General features: G+C 36.6%; 1 long non-coding RNA gene across 2 annotated transcripts in view; it reads left to right on the top strand.

The window, feature by feature from the left end:
* The window catches only part of LOC117676715 (uncharacterized), a 189,457-nt gene extending 168,171 nt beyond the window's left edge, over positions 1-21,286 (top strand). For both annotated transcript variants that reach the window (XR_009620377.2, XR_015728337.1), the window contains one exon: positions 21,185-21,286. This is a non-coding gene — a long non-coding RNA (uncharacterized LOC117676715). The remainder of the gene's footprint in view (positions 1-21,184) is intronic.
* Positions 21,287-24,807: the final 3,521 nt, after the last annotated feature.

The following is a 24,807-nucleotide window of genomic DNA, read 5'->3' as shown; positions in this document are numbered from 1 at the left end:
TGGATTCAGAATATAAACTTTGAAGTAGATGGAATAAAAGACTTAAGAGAAAAACGGGAGACAAATAAAAATAGGTAGGATTAAAGGATGGGATGTGTATAATGGTTAAGGGGAGAAAAAGAGTTATAGATATGTTATGATTATATGTTAATAATTGTATTAATATTAGAATGATATAGGCTGGACAATTAATTGGTATTTAATATAAATGCTCTCTACATGGGGCTCCCCTTGGGGTGCACCCGGAAGCTCCAGCTGGTCCAGAATGCGGCCGCGCGGGGATTATGGGAGTGACGGGGCGCTCCCATGTGACACCTCTCCTGCGCAAGCTGCACTGGCTCCCGGTGGTCTTCCGGGTGCGCTTCAAGGTGTTGGTGACCACTTTTAAAGCGCTCCATGGCTTAGGGCTGGGGTATCTACGAGACCGCCTTCTGCCGCCAATAGCCTCCCATTGGCCTGTACGCTCGCACAGAGAGGGCCTCCTCAGGTTGCCGTCCGCCAGACAATGTCGGCTGGCGACCCCCAGGGGGAGAGCCTTCTCTGTGGCGGCACCCGCCCTCTGGAACGACCTACCCCCAGAGATACACACGATACCAGACCTCCGGACTTTTCGTCGGGCCCTGAAAACTCATTTATTTCACCTAGCCGGGCTGGTTGATCCCATCCGTTCGGTTTTAATTTGAATTTGGTTTTAACTGGGTTGTTTTAAATTGTGGGCCGAAATTATTTAATTACCTTTTAAACTGTTTTTAAATTTTGTATGCTCTGTTTTATCTCGGCTGTTCACCGCCCTGAGTCCTGCTGGAGAAGGGCGGTATAAAAATCAAATAAAAATAAATAAAAAAAAATAAAAAAATAAATATTAGGATAAACATTACCACAAATAGATATGAAACTGGAAAATTATGAATAAGAATTCATTATTAATTGGAAATGAGAGGTTGAATCAGTGGTGAAATCCAAATTTTTTTACTACCGATTCTGTGGGCGCAGCTTAGTGGGTGCGACTTGGTAGGCGTGGCAGGGGAAGGATATTGCAAAATCTCCATTCCCACCCCACTCCAAGGAAAGGATATTGCAAAATCCCCATTCCCTCCCCATTCCTCAGGGAAGGATATTGCAAAATCTCCATTCCCACCCCACTCCAAGAAAAGGATATTGCAAAATCCCCATTCCCTCCCCATTCCTGGGGGAAGGGTATTGCAAAATCTCCATTCCCACCCCACACCAGGAGAAGGATACTGCAAAATCCCCATTCCCTCCCCACTCCTGGGCGAAGGATATTGCAAAATCTCCATTCCCACTCTGGGGTCAGGCAGAGGTGGTATTTGCCAGCTCTCTGAATTGCTCAAAATTTCCACTACCGGTTCTCTGAACGGCTCAGAATTTCCCCTGGGTTGAATGATGGTATTATTAAAAGTGTATAAAATATGACTATTTTGTAGGTAATGTGAAAGTAGATATATTCATGTGTACTAACAAACTTTAAAATATACAGAGAGGAAGAGTTAAATAATGGGAATATGAATAACAAAACAGAGTATCATGTCCTTGAATATAATAATGTGGAGGGGGAAAATATTAGTGGAAGTTTAGAATGGAAGGGTGTAAAGCAATGTATCACAAAGTCAAACTAGTTGGAAAAGAAACATGAAAAATAGGCACAAAAAATGAAAATGATGGTAAGCTTGAAATGTTAGGATGTAAGAAACTGTAATTCAGACAGTATGCTGTTTGATCAATGAAGTGATGTTAGTATTAAAAGAATAATATTGTAGTTGCATATATATATATGATTAGAATATGTGTGTAAAATTATTAACATGAAGATTAATTAATATGATATTATAATTATGGTTATTATTATTATCAATAACACATGTTTAAGTGACTAAGTCTGTTTCTTTTATTTTTGAATGTAACTTTACAAAGTTGTATAGTTATAGTTGAAAGAGATTGGAATTGGAAAATACACCGTATTGGAAAATTGGAAAATACACCATATCCTGTAGGTATTGGGAATATTATATACAACAACGAAAAGAGAGAGGGAAATGGATTGGAGTGGAAGGGAGTAGGAGAGGAGGGGAGGGGAGAAGAGTAAGGGTAGAGAAGGGAAAGGAAAGAGGGGAGGGGAGAAGAGTAGAAATAAATAAATAACTTTATTGTCATTGTACACAGTATACCCATACAACGAAATTCACTTAACACCCAAAGACAGGGAAGGAGAGGGAAGCGGAGAAGAAGAGAGAGGGGAAATAGAGAGTGGAGAGGAGAAGGAGAGAAGGAGAGAGGGAAGTAGAGGGAAAAGAGGAGAAGGAAGGAGGGAAGTAGACAGAGAGGGGAGAAGGGAAGAGAGGGAGGAGAAAGAAGAGGAAAGTAGATAGATTGTTGTTGTAAAATTGGGTGAAATATGGTGTACAGGAGAAAGGAAAACAGACAGGCAATTTTGTATTTTTTCTACTTGAGGGTTATATTATTAAAATTATAACGAAAGATAATACAGTTAACATTAAAGCAAATTGATTTAGATGTTATTGCATATTTGTTAATATTTATATGAAAATAAAAATTTTGTGTAAAAGATAGGGGTAAACAATATGAAATAAGGAAAATGGAATGTAATAATTATGAATATGTTTATCTGTATTGAAATGTATGATACCCAAACACCACACCATCCACATAATGTTATGTATAAATTTTTAAAAAATAAAAACTTGATGGGAAAAAAAAGAAACCAAAACTCAAGGGCTGTGGGCCGGATTTGGCCTGTGGGGTGCTTAGATCTGGTCTGCAGGGCAACCCTGGAAACAGTGAAGGACCGTCCCACGGTGCTTCTGCCAGGGAAAATGAGCTCACCAGTTTTCAGCTGCAATGGCCTCCTGCAACCCTCTGCCAGCAAAAACAGAGCTTGGTAGGGCCACGTGCACCCTCCAGAGCTCTGGTTTTGCTGGCAAAAGGTTGCAAGAGGCTGTCGCAGCCGAAAATGGAGCTCACAAGCCCATTTTCCCTGGCAGTGTTCTTGGACCACCACAGGCGCTCCTGACATGAGTGACATTGAACTGACCACACCCATCCCGGCCCCCCGAGGTCAAATACAACCCTGATGTGGCCCTCAATGAAACTGAGTTTGATACCCCTGTCTTTGTTGTGGCTCCGTTACCGGAGCCTGTGTCATCGTCAGGAGAGGACTCCGAGAATGAAGGGGAGGAGTTGGTAAGGCCTCCCTCTCCAGGACCCTCCTCTCTGGCAATGCCTTCAGTATCCGCCGAAGGACAAGAGATAGTGCCAGGGCCAAGCACGTCCACGCAGCCACAGATGGACAGTGATGAGGGTAATGAGTCTTGGCTGGACCCACGCCAGCGTCGCAGAGATAAGCGCGCGCAACAGAAGAAAGGGCATGCTCGAGATTAGGCTGAGTCACTGGACCACACCCCACAGGATATAAAAGAGAGCGTGGTGGCCAGTCAAACCTTGTGACGAACAAAGCTGAAAGCTTCCACGCCATTCTGCATTGCCGGACTTTTGCTTTAAGACTGGATTATCTCTGGACTTGATTGTAATTATTGAGCTGCTTTCCTTTGATGTATCAGAAGTGGGGAGAAGTTATCTCTCCTCTTTGTAAATAATAAACTCTTGGCAGCCAGCCACTAGGTTGTTGCCAAGTTCCGTTATCATAAGGAAAAGGATTTTGCCGGCTGGTTTGGTCTTTAACTCCTGAACGTCTGTTGGTGTGTGTGCGTGGGGTTGGGGACAGAACAGTCTTATCCATTTGAAGGAAAGCAGTTAAAATGAATTTGTTTTGTATCTTTTTTAGATTATAAATAAACATTTCATAGGTGAGCATCACCTTCAAAAATGTTTTTCCATAATCTCCATCTAGATAGGCTAGGCTTAATGAGACATTCTCTAGCAGCATTTCAGCTAGACCATTCTCCAAAAACAGGTCAGGTTGGCCCAACTTTTTCTGAGTTGCAATCAAGAAATATTGTTTTCTGATTGCTAATGGAGTTATTTTCTTGTTTTGTTTTGAAGGATGAGTGCTTTTTTGCCTTCATTCTTAATTGACTTAATTCCATTACTGTTTTCAATTGTATATTTTTCTGAGGACGCTGTTGGAAAGAGATATTGTGTATGTATATGTGTATTAATAAATGATAAACAGCGTCTATCTTATTTTATTAAATACATGGAATAAAATAAATACCCCTAAAATATTATCTAAGTAATTGGAAACAATTTTGTAATTAATCAAAAACATTTTATCTAATTAAAAATTAATCTCTACTAACCACTCACACATGCATACATATTTTAGAACACGTTCAATTATTCCTTTGAAATACCTATTTCTATTAAAATCTCTGTAAAGAGACATAAAAAATAGTCACAACAAAGTACTGCTAGTATACATATCAATAGCAACATAATATTAAATATATCTAAAACATCATGCTTCTCCAAATACATGTAGAATACATTGCCATCACTTCTGGCATGCCACCTGGGACTGATGGACATTGTAGTATCACAATATATAGAATATCATAGATTTACTATCTCAATTGTCCTGGAATCTTTGTTTCTTTAAGAATTCTAATTATGCCCTCAAGATCATTCTTGGAGTAATAGTAGTAGATCCTCTTTTGCTACTACATCCATTAGGCAACATGTTCCTTCCAACATTTTCAGTCAGCTACAGTAGTTTCTCCTTGTTACAATGGGACATCAGCAACCTGCATTCTTGAAGGTTCTGTGTTTACCAGATGACCAAAAGTGAAGTTCTGGCCACTGCCAAAATAAGAATCAAAATGTTTCTCTTCTGGTTTAGTGCTATAAAATAAATGATGACATAGTTCAGACATGCTTCCTAGTACATTCGCCCTTGCCCAAACCTTCCCACTGAATTTCAATTGTCTCAATCTGTCTTCCTGGCTTTCCCATATGAAATGAAACTACACTGGAAATATGTTTGAGATGACAGCATCGCCTTGTTACTTTAATATTTTCTAAGACATGGGAATATATCTCCTGTTTTGTTACAAGCCTTTCTTATATTACATAACAATTCCTGCTCCATGGAAGGATGGTTATAATAGAAGACTTTTGAGATGGATTAGACTCCTTGGTGACACATCAGTGATTAATCAGCCTCAACAGGCATTTATTACTTTGTATACTATAGAGCAGGAGAGATTGACTCTTAAAAACACTTGACTCTTTTGGTATCATGCAATTACACTGTGGAGACCCCAAAACACGTGCAATTATTTTGAACTACTTCACCTGTAAGGAGCAATTGATTGTCAAGAGTCTCTTCTTTGTCTTGTCACACTGATTAACATTTTGGAGATATCCCCCAAAAGGAAAACATTTCCAAAAATAGACGATAGTTCTTATTTTAATATTTTAACTGAAGGTCCTCTGTGTTTTTAATGAGCCTCTCTGGGGCTTCTTCTTTCTTCCTCACATATTAACTGCATGGAATCATATTTGCCAGTGAAGCAGCTTAGAAAAAAACCTGCTCTTAAATCCTTTTGAATTACACGAATTACATCATGAAATATACTAGTCTGAAGCAACAACTCTGGACGACAGATTCAAAAGTGAGCATAATTTCCACCCCCCTCTCTTTCTCTCATACACATTATCTATCTATCTATCTATCTATCTATCTATCTATCTATCTATCTATCCATCCATCTATCTATCCATCTATCTCTACTATCTTCTTCTTTTCTCTCCCTCCCTCCCCTTCTCCCTCCCTCCCTCTCCTTCCTTTATGTCTACTCTCCTTCTTTTATGTCTACTCTTCTTCAATGTCTACTCTCCTTTTTTTATGTCTACTGTCCTTCTTTTATGTCTACAGGGTTATTTTAAACTTACTAAAGTATATTTAGTTATATACTTAACAGGAGAATCTTGTAGACCATTCTTTCCAGGAAATTGTAAGATTCAGAAGTCGGTATGAAAATAGAGAGGAGCTAGTGTACATGAGAGACAAGGCAAGTCATCAGGATATAGTAGAAAAGGCACAACAGACACACCTAGACATTCTCCCAAATTTCAACTAGCCTTTCTACCTTGCTCTCCCAAGTGTGCCAGTCAGTCCACATTCTCTTCCTCTGAAATCATATTCTCTATGCTCCAGTAATTTGTTTAAGTAGTTTCAGAAGCAAATAAATATGTGTGGCGAAAAACTACCCACCTAAGCAAACTAACCTATTCATTTCTTGTTACTAATTTGATTGTGTGGATGCACAGGTCTCAGAGTAAGCCCACATCTGAGTAGATTGTTTCATAATTCATCCCCTTTGTCAGAAGAGTCCATAGGATTTCTTTGTCAAAATGATGGGCGTTGTTTTCTCATGTTTCATCTCTTTCATACCTATGTGCAACATCACATCACAGGCACAACATCGCACTATGATGGTGCAATACTGCTATCTTCCTTTTACCTCCACTGATCCCTCTCCCTGTCATACTGTACAGAGTATTTCTGGATAGACATACATTTTGAAGATTGAGGGTAGAAGGGAATGATTGTTTGAAGAACTCCTTCCATCTCATGTCAGACTTTCCAATTTATTAATCTGAGCCATTGCTTTGATTCTTTCCCTGTCTTCCGTATGACCTGCTATTTATATGTAAGAGTGTTACATTCTCATTAAAAATTTCTTAAGCATGTTCAATTGGGCTTAACATCCAAGCATACAATTAAGAACGCTTTGAGAAAAAAAAAATGAATTGATTAAAATTCATATTGCATCGTAGGAAGGGTATGATAAAATCTGGTATTGCCATTATAAGCATCTAGCAACTTCTTGCAACTTACACAAGACAGCAGAAAGGCAGCAGTTAATGTACATCTTAAACGAGATCCATTAATGTCATATTATTAACTTCACACACACGCTAAATTCTGTGTGGATGAATTATTGGAATAATAAGAGTTCCATATCATTCATTCAGTAATTAATCTTCTCAGGAAGAAATTTTCATTTAAAGTGCTAGTAAAATATATGTAAAATATTAATCAGGGATGTGGAGGGCGAAGTGCAGACCACTGGAAAAAATCCAAGGCAAATAAAAAATATGAGCACCCAGTCATTTGCAGCCCCCCAGAGAAGACTCTAATCAACCATTTAAACTGCACCTCAGGCAGGCCAGTACAGAGTATGTCAGATCTAAGAAGACAAATCCAATAAGGCTCCTTCAGTAACAACAAGAAAAAGATTCAGCAGAAAACTTGCAATGAAATGGGGAGGAAAATAAAATGACATTGCCCAAATTTATATGGAGCACACTGTCCGGAGAAAAGATTATTTTAAAAATGGATAAGTAAAAGATGGCAGATATTAAAATGGCAAAAACATAAGCATCAATGTATATAATGGTTCGTGTTAGATTAAAAATATATTCCATCTGATACAGTGGAGGTTAAATATAGTTCATAGCAGCTATCTCGGTTAAACTGTTTTTCCCTTATCTCTGTGAAATACATTAAATATAATTTCCTGAGAAGTAACTTGATCTTGCTATTATTTGCCAATTGAGCGCATCTGTTTGCAGTTTTACAACTAGGTATTATGAATACAACCATGTGGGCAGCAATGTTTTCTTTTATTTGCTTCAACATGATGCATTGTAAAGATATTTGTTTTCCATTAAAAAAATAACCTTCGATCTATAACAACTTGAGAATTAGTAGACAAGCCCCAAACCTTGCTTTCCCTTGAAATATTTTAGAGTAATATATGCTAAACATTTGTTTAAGAGATTATTGAATTATGTTAAATGGCTTTTTTCCAATAAAATAAATCCCATTAATAAAGATGTTATTGGGAGGAGGGTTCACACTGAAAGAGACAAGCTAAATTGCTGGGATTTAAAAACCAACTTCAAAAGAAGTCAGTGGGAAAACCATTTCCATAGTGCCAGAAATGTATATGAATATATCATAAAATCAGCAAGAGTCAGGCTCAAATTGAAGTAGACTTTCTATGCGCTTAAAAAAAGTATAACCCAATTAAATATTTGGTTGAATGGTTTGATTGAAGCTACTCATTGCACAAGGAAAAAAATTAAGATTGGACCAGCAATATAAATTTTAAGGTACAACACAGAGACATAAGGCACTGGACAAGAAAAATATATAATAGGATAAGTGCCGATGAGAAACTGTGGAAAAGCTTGCTATGTTACAGTGATAGGGAAGAGTGTAGTAAAGAACCTTGTTATACAAAGTTGACTAAGAGTAAGATTATCAGATGTCTGACAAAAAGAGGAAATGTCCTCTTTTTTATCCTCATATCCTCCATTTGGTAGACATTAAAATGAAATATTGTCCAGCTTTTTGAGTAGCTTGAGTATTATTTTACTTTGAACTATTTTCATAGTAGTCATTCAAACGTTTGTGTATTGTGACCCTGTAAATTGTTGATTTCTTTCTTTCCCTGTTTCAACGAACTCAACTACCTAGATTTATGTTATTTCATTTATTGTCTGATTCCAGCAATTGTCACTTTGGATGGCGAGATTGGTCAGAGGGGTAGCATATAAATTTGATAAATAAATAGTTTTTTAATCCAGCCCTTTATATCTATGTTCACTGTGATCGGTAGAGTACACGTCTCATATATTGAAAAACATGTCATTGTCGATTCTTATTATTGTTAGTAAATGTAAATTATGATTGAGCGAAACAGTCTGATGCTGGAAAAAGTAGTTTCATGTAGTACATATAGGATGCTAAATATATATTTTTGTTTTTGCTAGAATTTTTGTGGTGGATGCCAGGATTATTAGTATGCCCTTCAGCCCCTGCCTCCATTTGTCTTCCTTTCCAATTATCTGTGTTCTTCTTTGCCAATTGAAATATCTGGCAACCCTAATTAAGACACAGTGTATGTTACTAAGAACACTTTCAAAGGAAAGGATGGAACAAGGCAAGGAGATAGTAACACTGCCTGGGCTTCAACATGATAGTGCTCAGGGCAGAGAGTCCCCAGCTTTCTGGAAGATCTGTTATACAAGTTTACTTGTAGGGAATCAACTTAACAACAGGTCTTCCTAGTCACAAGCCAGGCCACTGACATGAATAATAGTCTATAAATGCAATGGAAGTCAGAATATTGTCACTAGCTTGGATCACAGCCATATTAACATTGTCTGTATTGGGCTGAGTGCCTAGTACAACAAGAACCGGATAGTTTGCAGACAAGGAAGTTAGAACCCTCATAAATTATCAGAAATGGGACATTATTCTTCATAGTTGAAGCACAGCTACAAACTTCCACATAACATTCTAGTAAAAATATGGAGTTCCCATAATTACTTTTATTGCCCTGCTCTGAGCCAAAATATCTAGATAAATACATGCTTAACTGTTTGCAGAGAACTGTCTCAGCAAGAATAACTCCCTGAAAAAAATCTAGGGTGAGTGAAAAATGTTCATGGAACCATTTATTGAACCTGACCTAAGAATCTAACAGCCATGCTGATCCACAAACTATTTTTTGTAAAATGCCAAGCCTATGAGAAGCCTACAAGTATGCTCTTGATGAAATAACTCTCTTCCACAGTTAAATCCTAGCAACTAATATTCTGAGACATGTAGCCTTGGATACTGTTGGTAGTGTACAGCCTGCACAGTTAGTATACATTCATAGCCTACATTAGCTGTCTACCATTTCTAAAGCCACAGAAGATTATGACTATCGAACAGAGGGGATTCCACAGTTTAACTGCGTAAAGAAGTAATTTCTTTGATCTGATTGCATATCTCATCATTCAGCTTTATTGGATTATCTCAAATTTTAAGAACCTTTTCAAAAGCAAAGAAAACCTAAAATGGCCTTCTTAGAGAATCAGTAGCAAAATTGTTGGCTGCGGTTTCTATTAGGAATCCAAACCTAATGCGTTATTACTTGCCTAGCCACTATAATAGCAACAGTCCATTTCTCTCCTTTCTTACCTTAAGAATATAACAATAGACCCTCATAGTTGCAAAAGAACAAATACCTCCTCACCTATTATTTAGTTCACACTTCTCAGTAAAAAACATGCATACTGAATCTACTTTCTCATCAAAACCTAGCCACTCTTGGGTGATGCTTCAAATGCTACTGGTATCAGGAATCAGAATAAGCAGTGTCAATGTTACTTAGTTTGATAATGAAACATCTGCAAGAAAACAACCAAGTTCAGAGAGCACCAAGGACTCCAGAGTCAGAAACAGTTAATACTTTGATGTGATTCTGTGAGAAAGACCAGGGCCATAGATTACATGGGAAAATTGCAAAAGTATCTTAGAAGAAAAAGCTGTGGCAAAACCACTTCTTTCTTTTCACTAAGTAAGCTACAATGTGTACACATGTCTATGTAATCACCAAAAATCAAGTTCAAGTACTGTAGAGTGAGTCTTTAGTTTTACTTTAAGGAGACTACCTTGATCGGAGAGAACTAATGGATGTGATATGTTTGTAGGAATGAGTGTATATGGACATATGGTATCCCATACACATGCTGCATGCAGTGATTATATATACACATAAATTTAAAGGTTTCTGGATTGTCCCATCAATTAACATTTTGTTCGGATACTCAGTGTTCTGACTGGCTTGAGGAATCGAATCAGGATGAGAGTGAATGAATTTGACAGTATTCCTCTTGAATATCCTGCCTGTTTTAAGACAAGTTATTTAGCTAGTTTTTCCAAATCACCTGTTTATGTATTTGTAAGCTTCAGTGAGCTGGTGTATTTTTTTTCCATGTAGCTATGTAATCCTTTTTGAAATGAAGTTGTCCCATATAGATTGTCATATAATACTATCAACAATGGTAGACAGAAAAGCAGTGTTGTAATTTCAAAATTCTATTGATCTGCAGGTAGAATGCACAAATAAGAGAAATTATCCTGGGAATTAACTAGATGCAAGTTGCAAGTTTCAACAACAAGAAGAATTTCACCTGTTGCTTTTTTCCTATTGAATTCCAATCACACTGGTTCTCAAAATGTTCACTGTAGAAAAAAAAACTATATAAATTGAAGAGAAATGACAGCTCCTAATCCTGGTATAACCAAGATAAATGACAGATCTACTCAGATGTAGCAATTAACTAAATCTATATCTGACTATAAGGAACTTGTCATTTTGAGTCCAACTAACTTGAAGCAACCTTGCTTGACCTTTCACATATGGAGACATGGGAAATTTTATTTCCATCATATTTCCAGGATTTAAATTTAAAGTTTAAAGCCTTCATTTATGAAACTCACCTTTTTCTTATCTTAGCAACAAGTACTTCCTATGAGAAAGGTATTAATAACTACTTGTTTATTATCTTGTCTCACAAACCCTGTTATTAAAAAAATACATCAGTTTTACACTGCAGACTCTTGGGAAACAATAATCCAGCTGTGGTATGAAAGCATATGTGTTTTAAAAATCCTCCTTAATAGTAACTATTCTATGTTTTTCATGGAGGAAAAAACCCTTCGACTTCCTCAATAAACTAATCCCAAATTAATTCTTTTTTCTCATTTTTCTCTGATAATAAAATTGTAAGACGTTACATTAAAAATAATCCCTGAAAGAGCTGGCATGAGTTCAGAGATCTTTATTATTTCTCGATTGTTTTCCAAGTATTTGCACTTGCTGCGAGGGTTCGTGGCAGTCAGAGGGCTAAACTAAAGATATTGGAATGGAATGGGTTGGGCTAATTCTGTTGTTCTACCTGTATTAACAATTGCACAAGCAAAATTGGGTATAATAATGGCATTCTTGCATATTATTATGTAAGTGGACTTCATGCAGAAGATTCCTTTATGAAATCTACATGTGCAGATGAACATTCAAATAGGGCTTGAGATGATGCTTTATCACTGATTTTTGATCTGTGAGGTTATTTCATACATGCAAAATGAAAACTATCCTTATGTGGATTGTGATGTGCGTAGCAAAGCAAATATGTATTTTTTAAAATTCCAAAAGATAGGCACACGTGGATCTCTTTAGTATGAAGAATGTGTATAATAAAACACATTGCTAATCAAACATCGATAAAATATTTAGCTCCTTCATCTTCCTCCCGACACAGCAGTGCTCTGTACAAAGCTTCAAAGTGATGGGTTGCCCACACTTGGTTTTTGGTTTTGCTTTGTGTTATGCAAAGAACTTTTGGCTTTGACACCTCCAATATCACATATTTTATTCCACAATTACCAGGTTTTATGTTCTCAGTCACTTGCAGTAAGACTTGAAACATGCTGTTACTGTACTAATTGTTTTCCCACCTGAAGTAGTTATTCTGCTATTATTCATAGGGACTAGCCTCACTGCATTTTTTATTTATTGATGCTTTGGGATATTCTTCAAAATCAGCCTTGTATGGACTAATTATGATGTAATTAAGACATGCATAATTATTATGGGATCTGCCTGACTTATACAATGTGGGTTTTTTTTTTGTTTCTTTCATCAGCTGATGGGTCAGAGACAACTCAGTGTCAATGAACATCCTAAATTGGCCTTTCTGGAGAAATGTAATCTCTCCCAATCTCACCTTGAAGGATTGCTAGCAAAAGTCCAGAAAGTTTCCTTTAAGCTAAAAATCATATGCATATTTGAGTCCTAGTTTGTGATTACATATTACCTACAATAGGTTGGGAACAATGATTATTAGGAACAACTGATTTGTATATCTAGAGGAAAGCATATGAAGTAGGCTTGGCATAAACTGCAACAGCATAAAAAAAACCCAATGGAATGAAACTAGGATTGCCGATAAAGTTATTGAAAAGGATTTCTCTCTCTCTCTGTCTCTCAGTGTGTGTGTGTGTGTGTGTGTATCTATACGTATATGTGTGTGTATCTATACGTATATGTGTGTGTATCATATACATACACATACACATACACATACACATACATACATACATGCTATATAATCTCTTCGCAGATCAGTCCTCAGGTTTACCATCTGTACGTTAACATCTTTTACTGTCTGACCCTTAACATCTCTTTTTTCTTTCTTTCTTTGAATTTTTTGGCTAATTAGGTGACTCTATGCTCCCTGTGAGCCTGTCCTTTTGTGCAGAGTTTGTAATTAGAGTGCCTGTGCAGTTCTCTACTAATTGCAAGAATTGTGATTTTTAGATTAATGAGTTAATTGCTAATATCGGCTTACAACATTCCCCTAAGATATATTATATCAAATAATGTGTAGGACATATGACACTCAGAGAAAACTATAATAATTGTCTTAGTAACTGCAAAGTACTTGGACAAATTAACATTATTTGCAAAGAAGCAAATTTAACATTGGATTATTTTTTTAAAAAAAAATCCATAATCAATCAAGCAGCAGTGACTAAAAGTATTTGGGTTGAAATATTTCTGTCCAATTTTGACTCTCATTTCACACAATAACATAATAACAAACCCCTGGTGTGACATCCATTCATTGATTAAAGGACACAGTAGAAAATCACACAATTAGAAATAGCATTTGCTCAACACAAAACACACCATACTTTACTATCCAATTGTATGTATCAGTCCATTATTGGTATCCATTCAAAGTTCTTAAAACATTTTGTTCTGGATTCTGAAATTATCTTCCATTTGGATGTGTTTGTAAATTATCTGAGCCAATGGTCTTTATACATCCATGGGAAAGACACCACTAAGAGTTATTTAAATGCCTGCATTTGTTATGTGCCTTTATTTGGTATGTAAGAGAAGAAATGCATATTAAAGAGTACAGTATCTCCTATAAAGCCCCCCCCCCCGCCAACCCCTGGGCTGTAACCTGCTACTGGGTCCTGGCCTGTTTGGAACCGAGCCGCGCATTCATGCAGCTTAACTTGTGCAAATGGCAGGCCAGCACACACACAAGCAGCTCAACTTGCACAAGTGGTGGGCCTGTTTCTCTCTCCACCCCCTCCTCCAGGCCACCAAGTTGTAAAGGTTTGGGACCACTGCTCTATAACTATTCTGGTCACTCTTAGCAATTTTCAAGGCAAACATTAGGACTTCCTCATTCTAGAATCTGAAACATTGTCTTAGATTTTATGTTATCCACACTAGGATAGCCACTCAGTGCTATACCAGGTAACTTAATTTAACAAAATTCATATGAACTTCAAAGCAAAATGTAATTCCACTACCAAACAAAATTGGAACTGGCATTTACTTTTAGCATGTTCTTAGTAGACATTAGGTCCTAAAATTCTAGGCCATCAGAAGAAATCTAAATTTGGGATGGGAGGACAAATTTGAACAAGACCATATAGATAACCCAAGTTGAAATTGTTCAATGTACTTTATGATCTCTAATTTATTCCACTATTATTCTGGAATTATTATTTTTGTGCATTAAAAACTTATATCTAATATTGTTTACTGATATGTAAATCCAGTGATGAACATCTCTTATCCAATGTGTATTATACATTTTGTCACTATAATGTACTAATTCATGTTATAGCACAATTTATAAGGACATTAATATACAGGCAGAAGTGCTTGAATAAGAAAAGAATGCAGATTTGAGGACATGACCATGCAATTAATGAATACCATACAAAGTAGCATTAGTTGTTTGAAAAAGCTTTCAATGTTTTTGCAACAATGTTTTTATAACAAAAAAATCTAATTTTTTGTACCAAATTTGCATTTGTATTTCCAAATGCATTTGTATTTCCATAGTAATACTGTTCCAACTATTGTTGCTATCTTAACTTAATAGACATTTTTCCTGACCTGGAAAAATTGCTTCCTCGTATGTAATAATTCAATCCAACTAAAAAAATTCAGTATAATATTTTGTTCTCCATGCAGGTCTGTAAGTAGAATAGGTTCACTGATGACTTGCCCCCAAAAAATTATCCAGTAAACCTTACAGTTGAGACAGAATTTGGACTAAGGATTCTCAAACCCTACACACTGTACCATGCTGATTCTTTCTGGTGTTTTTTTTTCCTTTGTAGCTGGAAATATAGCAAATCTTGTATAATTAACTGAACAATCTTGATTGCCAAAATTTGCTCTATTTATAGAATATGTGAACTTCATGGATTTATGCCCAAAATAGACATGGACAGAAAGAGCAGAAAATGTTGCATACTCAGCAGTTCCATGATGACTTCTATGTGAATAGCAGGGCGGCAGCTGCTAATCAGCTGATAACTGATAGTATAGGAGTGATCAGAAGTTGAAATGGCTCAGCAATTAGAAGAAGTAAGTGTTAGTTAGGACATTGCGCAAGCAATTTAAATCCATTTTTGAAATATGTAAGCAGGCCTAAACAATGGTGGCCATTAATGATCATCCTGTCTGGAATTTAGTTCATATTTCAACAACATCCCAAAACATAATGCAGTACAGGGAGAAGTTTCCAGTAAATAAATTCTTCTATACAGTGAGAGCTTTTTCCAGTCCAATAGCCCTCCCAGGTTCATACTGCCAAAATCTGGCAGCAAAATGGCAGTTAGATGTTTTTTTATGTATGCCTTAAAATAGGTTATGATAGTTCCCCCCTTACAGGAACCTCATGTACAAAAGAAGCAAAGCTTACCCTGTGGGGATGTGATACTGTATTTGTTGCTTGCCTAACCCTAATATCCTTCAGCCTCATCCTGGTACACAAACAGGGGTTTACTTTACCCTGCATTTTGCAGCAATAGCAACATCCAAGTCCCAATAAGTAGACACGCAACAGCCTTCACATGCTACATATGTGAAATATGCCTTCATCTGCCAGCCAAGTCCTCTAGATTTTATATGGGACAGTTTACAGGACAAACTTTGTATAAAGAAGCATTCATTCAAATAATGTTAATACTCAAAATATTTCAGGCATTGGCCAAAAGACTACATTCTCCCAAATCACCTACCTGAATTTGTAACAGAGTGTTTAATCTGAATGTACCCATCAAATGACATAAGTACTTTTTCAACAAGAACCAGTTATTTCTCTACTGATGCTGGTCTCATCTTTAATGGCTTTTTAGGGTAGGAACTGTGAAATATGTTTCTGTTTACCTTGTAAGTAAATCATATAGTGTGAGCCTCTTCCTTTTAAAACATGTTATTTAAATTTGAGCTGCTCTAAGTTTTATTACCTTGTTTTATGTTGCATTTGAATGTATGATTTATTGAGTTAATTTACTTAAATGTTTGGAGGGCTGCTTGATGTACGCATATAAATGTCATTAATACTATTAACGACTTACAAATATACAGTCTTCATGAAGTCTGATTGGAAGGATACTTAAAATCTCCCTTTAGTTTATGCAAAAAAACAGGTTGTGAAAAAGTTTACTAAGCTATAGATATTTTAAACCACTCCAGGAGATAGTAAATATTGACTTTACTTTTTTAAAATAATCTTTTTATTAAAAAAGTTTTACCTCCGATCTGTCTAAAATTTTACAATCCATTTGATCCGTTAAAAATTTTCTACAGCCAGAACTTTGACTTTCTTTTGCTGTTTTTTTTGAATTCTTAAAGCTCATAAAGACAGTTTCATTTTCTCATATTGAAGGCACTCAATGTTGTGTTTTCAGCATTGTCATTTTGAAAGTGCTTAATTTCTTTAAAACAGAATAGGATTGTGGTTAGTAAAGAAAATGTGACCTTAGTGTGCTTTGATGGCTATGACTGTGGCTAGAACAATAATGATGATTTTTTTTTCATCTCCTGGTTCTCTCATCCTCTAGAAACCACTGCTTTGCTGTCTCCTCATGAGGAGCAAGAGTCTTAAGCATAATGCAAGGAGTGCCACATTCTTTCTTTCTCCAAAGAGGGTCAAAGGAGACAATATTCTCATGGGTTCCTCATTCTTAGCCACAATCATTGGCTTTGCTTTTTGCAAAGCCAATGTCTTCAATCTGCAATTTCATTTCAGAAAGTCCATATTGGCTTCACTTTCACGTGTATCTACTTGGCTTGAAGCCACAGGGAAATTGGCAATCTCTTCTAATCTTAAAATACTTTTGATGTTGAAGTCCTAAACATGGTTGTGTTTCAGGCATCTATATTATGTTGTATTTATTTCCTCATGCACTTCATTGTAGATAATAAATTGGGGACATTAGTTAATTACAGGTAGTCCTTGACTTACAACTGTTACAACTGTTCAGTGACTGTTCAAAGTTACAACGGCAGGGGAAAAAATGATTTATGACCATTTTTCACACTTACCCTATGGTCAAATGATTAAAATTCAGATGATTGGCAACTGACTCATATTTATGATGGTTACAGTATCCTGGGGTCATGTGATCATCTTTTGCAATTTTCTGACAAACAGAGCTGTTGGGAAAGCCAGATTTGCTTAAAAACTAAATTAACAACTGCAGTGATTCACTTAACAATTGTGGTAAGAACCGTCATAAAATGGGGCAAAACTCATTTAACAAATGTCTCCCTTAGCAACAGAAATTTTGGGCTCAATTGTAGTCGTAAGTCAAAGACTACCTGTACTGCTGATTTCCTTGTAAAATGAAAAACCCACTGATGTATACTGCTGTTAACAGATACCTCATTCCTGGTTTTCTTATTGTGTCATGTGAATTAGGAAACCTGACTTGGCAACTGAATATGACTTATTGATTTATCCATTACATTTATTTATTATTTATTAGAATTTGTCAAACAAAAACTAAAACAAGAATAAGAGAATAAAAATACAATGACAGGGATGATAGGCACCTTAGTGCACTTATGCACACCCCCTCTTCTGACCACTTAAATATGAAGTAAGGTCCACGGAATATATACATTTATATATTCCATCTCATGAATTCTAAAAATCATAGAATGTAATTAATATATTTGATAATTGTGTTTAATGTCTAAAAGAGAAGCAGTTGGAAGAGTGTGCTGTGGGAACATGGCCAAATTGTGATACACATTCCTTAGGTACCAGTGCAAATGTTTGAATAGATGGTGTTAAATACTGTAAATCTCCATCTTTTCATTATTTGAAAATGTCTTTAAGGAAAGTATAGTTGATTCTTCTATGATTCTTCTAAGCTGAGCTGCTGAAAAGCTGGACTTGGACGAAGTTCAAGTTTTATAGACAGGGAGGGGTAGCAATAAATATATCTATTGGTTTAAGAACACCTGGTACACTTATCAAAATTGTACTCCCATCAGACTTTAAACCAAATGGATCAACTCAAGGATTATCTGTGTAATTTATCTGGAAGCTTTAATGGGAAATATTTCAAGGGTGTGTAGTATATGCTTAAATATTAAGTCTGGTGACTTGATACCACAAAGAAAGATTACACCTATTGTATGCACAAGTTTCATCAGCTATTTGTCTTGTCTGGGCTTGTTTAAAAATAAAGACAAATAGGAAAAAAAAAAACCAGAGAGGAATGATGCATTTTTATTGTGACCAGAGAGTAAGAGTGATCAAAAGATCACTTTTTCAGGTTTTAGCAAGTCCTTTTGCTTGCATCTGCAAATAAAGCAGTATTTCCCAGCAAAGCTCACTTGCTTGTAGAAATGCAGAAGCAGTGCATGCTCCTGCCTCTTGTCAATGTTTCAGTTCAGTAGATTTTTCAGTATACATGCCTTTTTCTCCTCTTTCTTGAAAAGATTATGTTGAAGAAAAGTTTGCAATTTGATCAACATCATGCATCTTTAAATTAATGTGAGTCATGTCTATGGAGATTCCCAATCATCCAGGTCATGGTTGTCCCAAAGGTGCTTTTTTCAAAAGGCAACTGGACTTTGTTTTTCTTTGAAGACGTTTCACTTGAAGACACTTGAAAACGTCTTACTTGAAGACATTTCACTTCTCATCCAAGAAGCTTCTTCAGTTCTGACTGAATGGTGGATCACCATTTGGTCAGAATTGTAGAAGCTTCTTGGATGAGAAGCGAAATGTGGTTCAAGGAAAAACAAAGAAAGTCCAGTTGCTGTTTGAAAAAGGACATCTGGGACGATAATGTAAGTCACTGAGATATAATCAAAATCTAGCTCTAACTCTACTCCTAAGCATAATATATAAAAATATGGCCATAATAGAAAGATGTAATCCCTAGATTATATCTACAGTCTATGAGATGTGATGATGAAATAAATAGTCCAGTAGATAGGTATTTTTCATTCTGTAAAAGTATCTTGAATGCACTAGTATTTATAATGTAATTTGGGCAGATCTGGTACTAGCTTTAAATGATTGAGGTTCAAGTAACTGAGAACTTGCTTCCCACTAGCAATAATAGAAATCAAACTAGATATAGTATCAAGCAGCACATCCATATAAGTCTTTACCATCTTCAGCATCTATATTTATGCCTGCAAATGAGCTTATTTTAAGGAAGACAGCTTGTTGTTCACTAAGTTGCAAGTGACATTTTAAAAAGCAAACACCTTGCAGAACAATATGACGAACCAATGAAGTTGAGAAGGAAAGTTTGAGATTGTTTTAGATCAGAGGTGTGGAACGATGGCCCTTTCATGACATGTAGACTTCAACTTCCTTCTGGCTCAGGAATTCTGGGAGTTGAAGTCCAGAAGTCATAAAAGGGCCATCATTCTCCACTCCATTTTAGATGGAGAGTTAACATTCAGCACACTGATTTACTATGAGAGTTTGTTCTAAGAACACCTTTAGGTGAAGAAGAACAACAGAGTATTTCTGAATTAAGATGCAAAATGGCTGACTAATAATAAGGGACTGAGCTCTACACAAATGGTTTTTTTCTTTGACAAGTGAAACAGAAATGTTTAACTAAAACAACATGTTTAGAAAACATTCAAAAAGTACCTGACAAGAACCAGCAAGCTCCTAAAATACTGACATTTTCTTAAAAGGTGACATTTGAAGAAAAAGGAGGGGGGAAAAAACCCTGAAATTATCTTTGAGCAGGAACACACTTGTCAGATAGTGAGAATACACTGCAACATTATTGAGGCTCCCGCTGGCATTTTTAACAGAAGTTTATGCTCACTTAATGAAACCAGTGCTTTATCAACTCTAACAATTACAGCCTCAGTCACTACAGATCTTAATCTAAAACTGGATTAGAATGCTAAGTGCCTGGAGTCTGTAAGTGGCCACAGTAGATTTAAAAAAATAAAATAAATACTTCCAACAACATTTTTTAAAATCCAAAGTGTTCCCCTACATTCAAGTCTAAGTGATTTTCAGTGCTGGTATTTGTCCGACTTAAAAGGGATATTTTGGAGATTCAGTTCCTTCAACAAATCAAAGCCTCTAAAAGGTCAGAAATTTAAGTAACTTATCAGGACTATGTTTTGCACATTGAGACTAGACTGAGAAAGAAAAAGAAACATTGACTTGCATTATGTTTGTTTTAATTATGCATAAATTCATTACAGCCTTTTAGTCAAAGCAGCACCCACTTCAGTCATTTTAACATGCCTTCATATATTCCATTATTTGTTAACTCAGTGAGAATCCTCTGGAATATGGTACACACTATTCCTTTTCTTTTTTCTTTCTTTCCTTTCCTCCCACCCCCACCCCTTTTTCCAGAATGTGTTCAAAGATTCCTTGATGCAAAGACACTATGAAATAATTGCTAATTGCCAAATAATTCTGCATCTCGTATTTCCTTTCTCCTTGGTATTACGTTTCTGCCAATCTGCCTCTCTATTACATATTAATATCTTCATAGGGCGGAATATGACATTGGAAGTAGAACCTGTTGTTTGACTTTGACTGCAATTCTGGAGTTATGTATATCAGCAGTTACTACTTCTGATATTCCTGTCTTATACTCATGCCAGCTTGAGTACAAGCCCATTTATGATACTCCTGCCCAGACTAAGACCCTTCAGCAACATTTCGTAAGCTATTCAGTGCAGAGCAAGACTACCATGTTGCTATAATAGATAGTTCCTGTTGCTGTGCCCTCCCACTATTCTGTACCTGGAAGGTTTCAGTTTCAGTTTCCTTTCGGTGGGTAGATTTTTTTTTGGTTTCATATAGATTCACATGCCATATACATAAGTAAACTGGGACTGGCCCGCTTAATCTATGCTGGCAGAGGAAGCATGCTGCGGGCCCCATCGCTCAAGGAATTCCAGCTAGCGAGGTCCAGAAGAGCCTTCTCTGCTGTGGCTCCGGCCCTTTAGAACATTTTACCCCCTGGGGTGAGACTGGTTCCCACTCTTCTTTCCTTCCACAGGAGCTTGAAGACCTGGCTCTGCCAGATGACTCGGGACTCTAACGTGGAACATCACATTGGAGGTGGCCGTTGAATTAAAATAAATTCAACAAATAAATAAGGTACATGCCCAAATTAAAGTATCAAAACGCAGATATATGGAGATACATGTATTTTTCTTTCATTGAATATTTAGCTTTCTCCTCCTTTTTAAAATATGTCTAAATGAGAGGTGAATTTAAGGCAACATCAGTTTCTGCCCTCCAGAAAGAGTTCTAGCAATGGAGCAACTGGATAATGCAATGAAGCACAAACTCTCCTAGTCTATTTTTGTGTACACCTCAATTTTCATGTGTATTTGGTGAGACTGACTGCAAAAACATCCCTTTGGCAATTTCTTGAGCCCTCTGCATTGTATTCCAAACCGTGTGAGATTATTAGTAGTACAATTTTGAGCAGGAAGAACAGTGAGTATACCATGAGTTAAGGGGGTGATTTTCAGCAATTTCCTAGGACACGTTACAATCTTGCCCAGCTGTTTTTTTTTTTTCTTTCTGAAAAGAAGATCATTGCTGCAGTGAAGAACAAACAATTATATTACTGAGTTTTACAATACCATTTGGGGCACTCCTTCCAAAGGAAAATTCACTATTGAAGTTCCAGATGCCTGTTTTTGAGCCACTATTTATTTATTTATTTTTTGCTGTATATCAAAAATGTTTCCAAATCCATTGTCTTCAACCAAAAGAATCCACAGTGAAGTGGCTCGTGTATTGTGCTAAGCCATGAATTCCTTAATCATGATTTGATGAATAATCTATAATGAGTTGGGATTCCACAAAATACTACATTATAAATTATGACTGAGACATTATATAAAGCTAAAACAAGATGTACCACAGTTAAATTTAGTGTAATGTATGACACTAACAATCGGTATACACATTCTGAGAAATCAGTAAATAAGAACTTTGCTTACAATTATTTATTTGTGACTTGCTCAACAACCTGAGTGTGCCTGGCAGTGTAACCACCCAAGAAGTACAATGTGGAATCTGTACAACACAGAAACAGTATTTATTATTTTATTTTATGAGTTATACAGGTCTAGTAAATAAATAAACAAAAACAATATGGAATAATAGTACCTAGAAATCTAAAGGAGAACAGGAAAAAGAATAATAAAAGATAGCTAAAAATAGCAGCATGAAGAATACACTTTCTGGAGCACAATAGTCCATTGTATCTGCAAGAAATAGTCACATGTATATTGAGGTTTCAGAAACCTCCCGTTAAGATACGTTATCAGCTTCACTTTCATTACATTTTAAATCAACATTTAGACTCTGTTACTTAGTACTATTAGATTTATATTTCTTTCCAGGAGTCCAAGGTAATGTATAGGTAGTTCTCAACATATAACAGTTCATTTAGTGACCGTTCATAGTTACAACAGCACTGGAAAAAAGTGACTTATGACCGTTTTTCATGGTTATAACCTTTGCAGTATCCCCATGATCATGTGATCAAAATTCAGATGCTTGGCAACTGGTTCATACTTATGACCATTGAAGAGTCCTGGGGTCATGTGATCCCCTTTTGTGACCTGCTGACAAGCAAAGTCAATGGGGGAGCCAGATTCCCTTAACAACTGGATTACTAATTTACCAACTGCAGTGGTTCACTTAACAACTGAAGCAAGAAAGGTCGTTAAAAGGTTAAATTCACTTAACAAATGCCTCACTTAACAACAGAAATTTTGGGCTCAATTGTGGTTGCAAATCAAGGATTACCTGTACATATAGGTAATCCCTGGCTTCTGACCACAACTGAGCCAGTAATGGTTTTCACTTACCTTTGCAACCGGTTCGAACTGTGAGCGTGCGCGGGGTGCTTCTGCGCATGCACAGAACCGCATGCACAGAGCGCCCATGATGACATTTGGGCAGGTGGGCGGAGCCTCCCACCACCACCGCTACTGGTTCACCCGAACCGGGGCAAACCGGTAGAAACCCACCACTGAATTGAGCCCAACATTTCTGTTGCTAAACAAGACAGATGTTAAGTGAGTTGACTACAGTTGTTAAGCAAATTATGGCAGTTGTTAAGTGAATCACGTGGCCATTAAGTGAATGAAGCAAGATTCACTTGCTTTCCCCATTGACTTTGGTTGTCGGAAGCCATTTGGGAAAGTTACAAATGAGAACACATGACCACAGAGCACTGAAATTGTCATGAATACATGCCAGTCGGCAAGCACCAAATTTTGATCACATGTCCGTGGGAATGCTGCAAAGGTTGTAAATGTGAAAACTGATCATAAGTCATTTTTTTCAGTGCCGTTTAACTTCAGATGGTCACTAAATAAATGGTTGTATGTCGAGGACCACCTGTATCATCCTTTTCTTCCGTATGGGGTGAAAGATAGCAGCTAATCTAAAGTTACCCAATTGATGTCTTAATTAATTTACATTTCCAAGTAGGAGTTTGACCATGGATCTTCTTTGAAATAACACTCCAAATTGCGTCAAGAATATATAAAAACATTGATAATAAAAATCTTAAAATAGAACATTCCCTGGTGTGATCTCACGCTATATTTTCTAAACTATTTGAAGTCAAATCGGGAGTCTAGATTAATTCTAAGTGTTCAAATTTTTAAAATCTGAAAACTATTGGACTTTTTAAAGGGACTCTAATGTGATGGTGGAGGTTAAATAGTTATATTTTCTTGTTTGAGAGATGCTCAAGGATTGTCTTCTGTTGTCATATCCTCCTCCTCCTCCTTTTTTGCCTGCCCTCTTGAAAAATGCAGCTTCTCATAAGATTTATCAGCAACCTTATTGGAATTTTCCAACTGCAGCTGCTAGGTTTTCTTGTTTTCAAGCTTGCTGAACAAGACTAAGGAAAAGCCTTATCTCCCAGAGGCAGGAGGATATATTTGGGAAACTATAATTGCATTAGAATACAGAAAGAGAAAATGAGCAGAATAGTTTTACTACGGCAAAGAGTGAGGGCAACAGACAGGACAGCTGAACTCTAGCAGGAAGATACTGATGGGATGCTAATAGCTTTATAATCAACCCAACTTTATGAAGTACAGTTTTTACAATTGTCCACAGGAATAGGTCCTGTCAAACTTCTCTCCTCTCCTCACCTAACACACTCCTAATAGAAGGTATGAATTTAGCTTTGTATTCCCTACTGGTGATATCTATCCCTTTAAATAACTCACAACCATTTCCTCAGTGCTTTGAGGAGAGGCACTTTCTACACGGCTGCATACTGTTTTTAAAATGTGTGAAGTGCTAAAGTTCACCTGGCACATGTTAAATTCACAGTCTTTATCATGTGTTAACTGATACCGTTTATAAGCCATCCAAGCACAGAATCACTTGCAGATTTACTGTTTTTTGTTTTTAAGGGCACAATATCAGTCTCTCTCGGTTTATGACACAAACACAACTCACTATTATAATTAGTGCATTTTTCCAGTACCAGAGCTTGCACAAACAACTTTTTATAAATGAGCACGTATTATATATGAAACCTGAATGTAAGATCTCAGCTTAACATTGTTGTGCTGATCTCCTTCCCCCTCTCCTTCTCCCTGCTAATATTATGCATGCATAAAATCAAATATA

The sequence above is a fragment of the Pantherophis guttatus genome, chromosome 6 (genome assembly GCF_059756535.1).
Source record: "Pantherophis guttatus breed Tessera chromosome 6, ASM5975653v1, whole genome shotgun sequence".
In the NCBI taxonomy this organism is placed as follows: Eukaryota; Metazoa; Chordata; class Lepidosauria; order Squamata; family Colubridae; genus Pantherophis; species Pantherophis guttatus.
The sequence above is the reverse complement of the archived record's forward strand: the minus strand, read 5'-3'. Positions and strand labels throughout refer to the sequence as shown.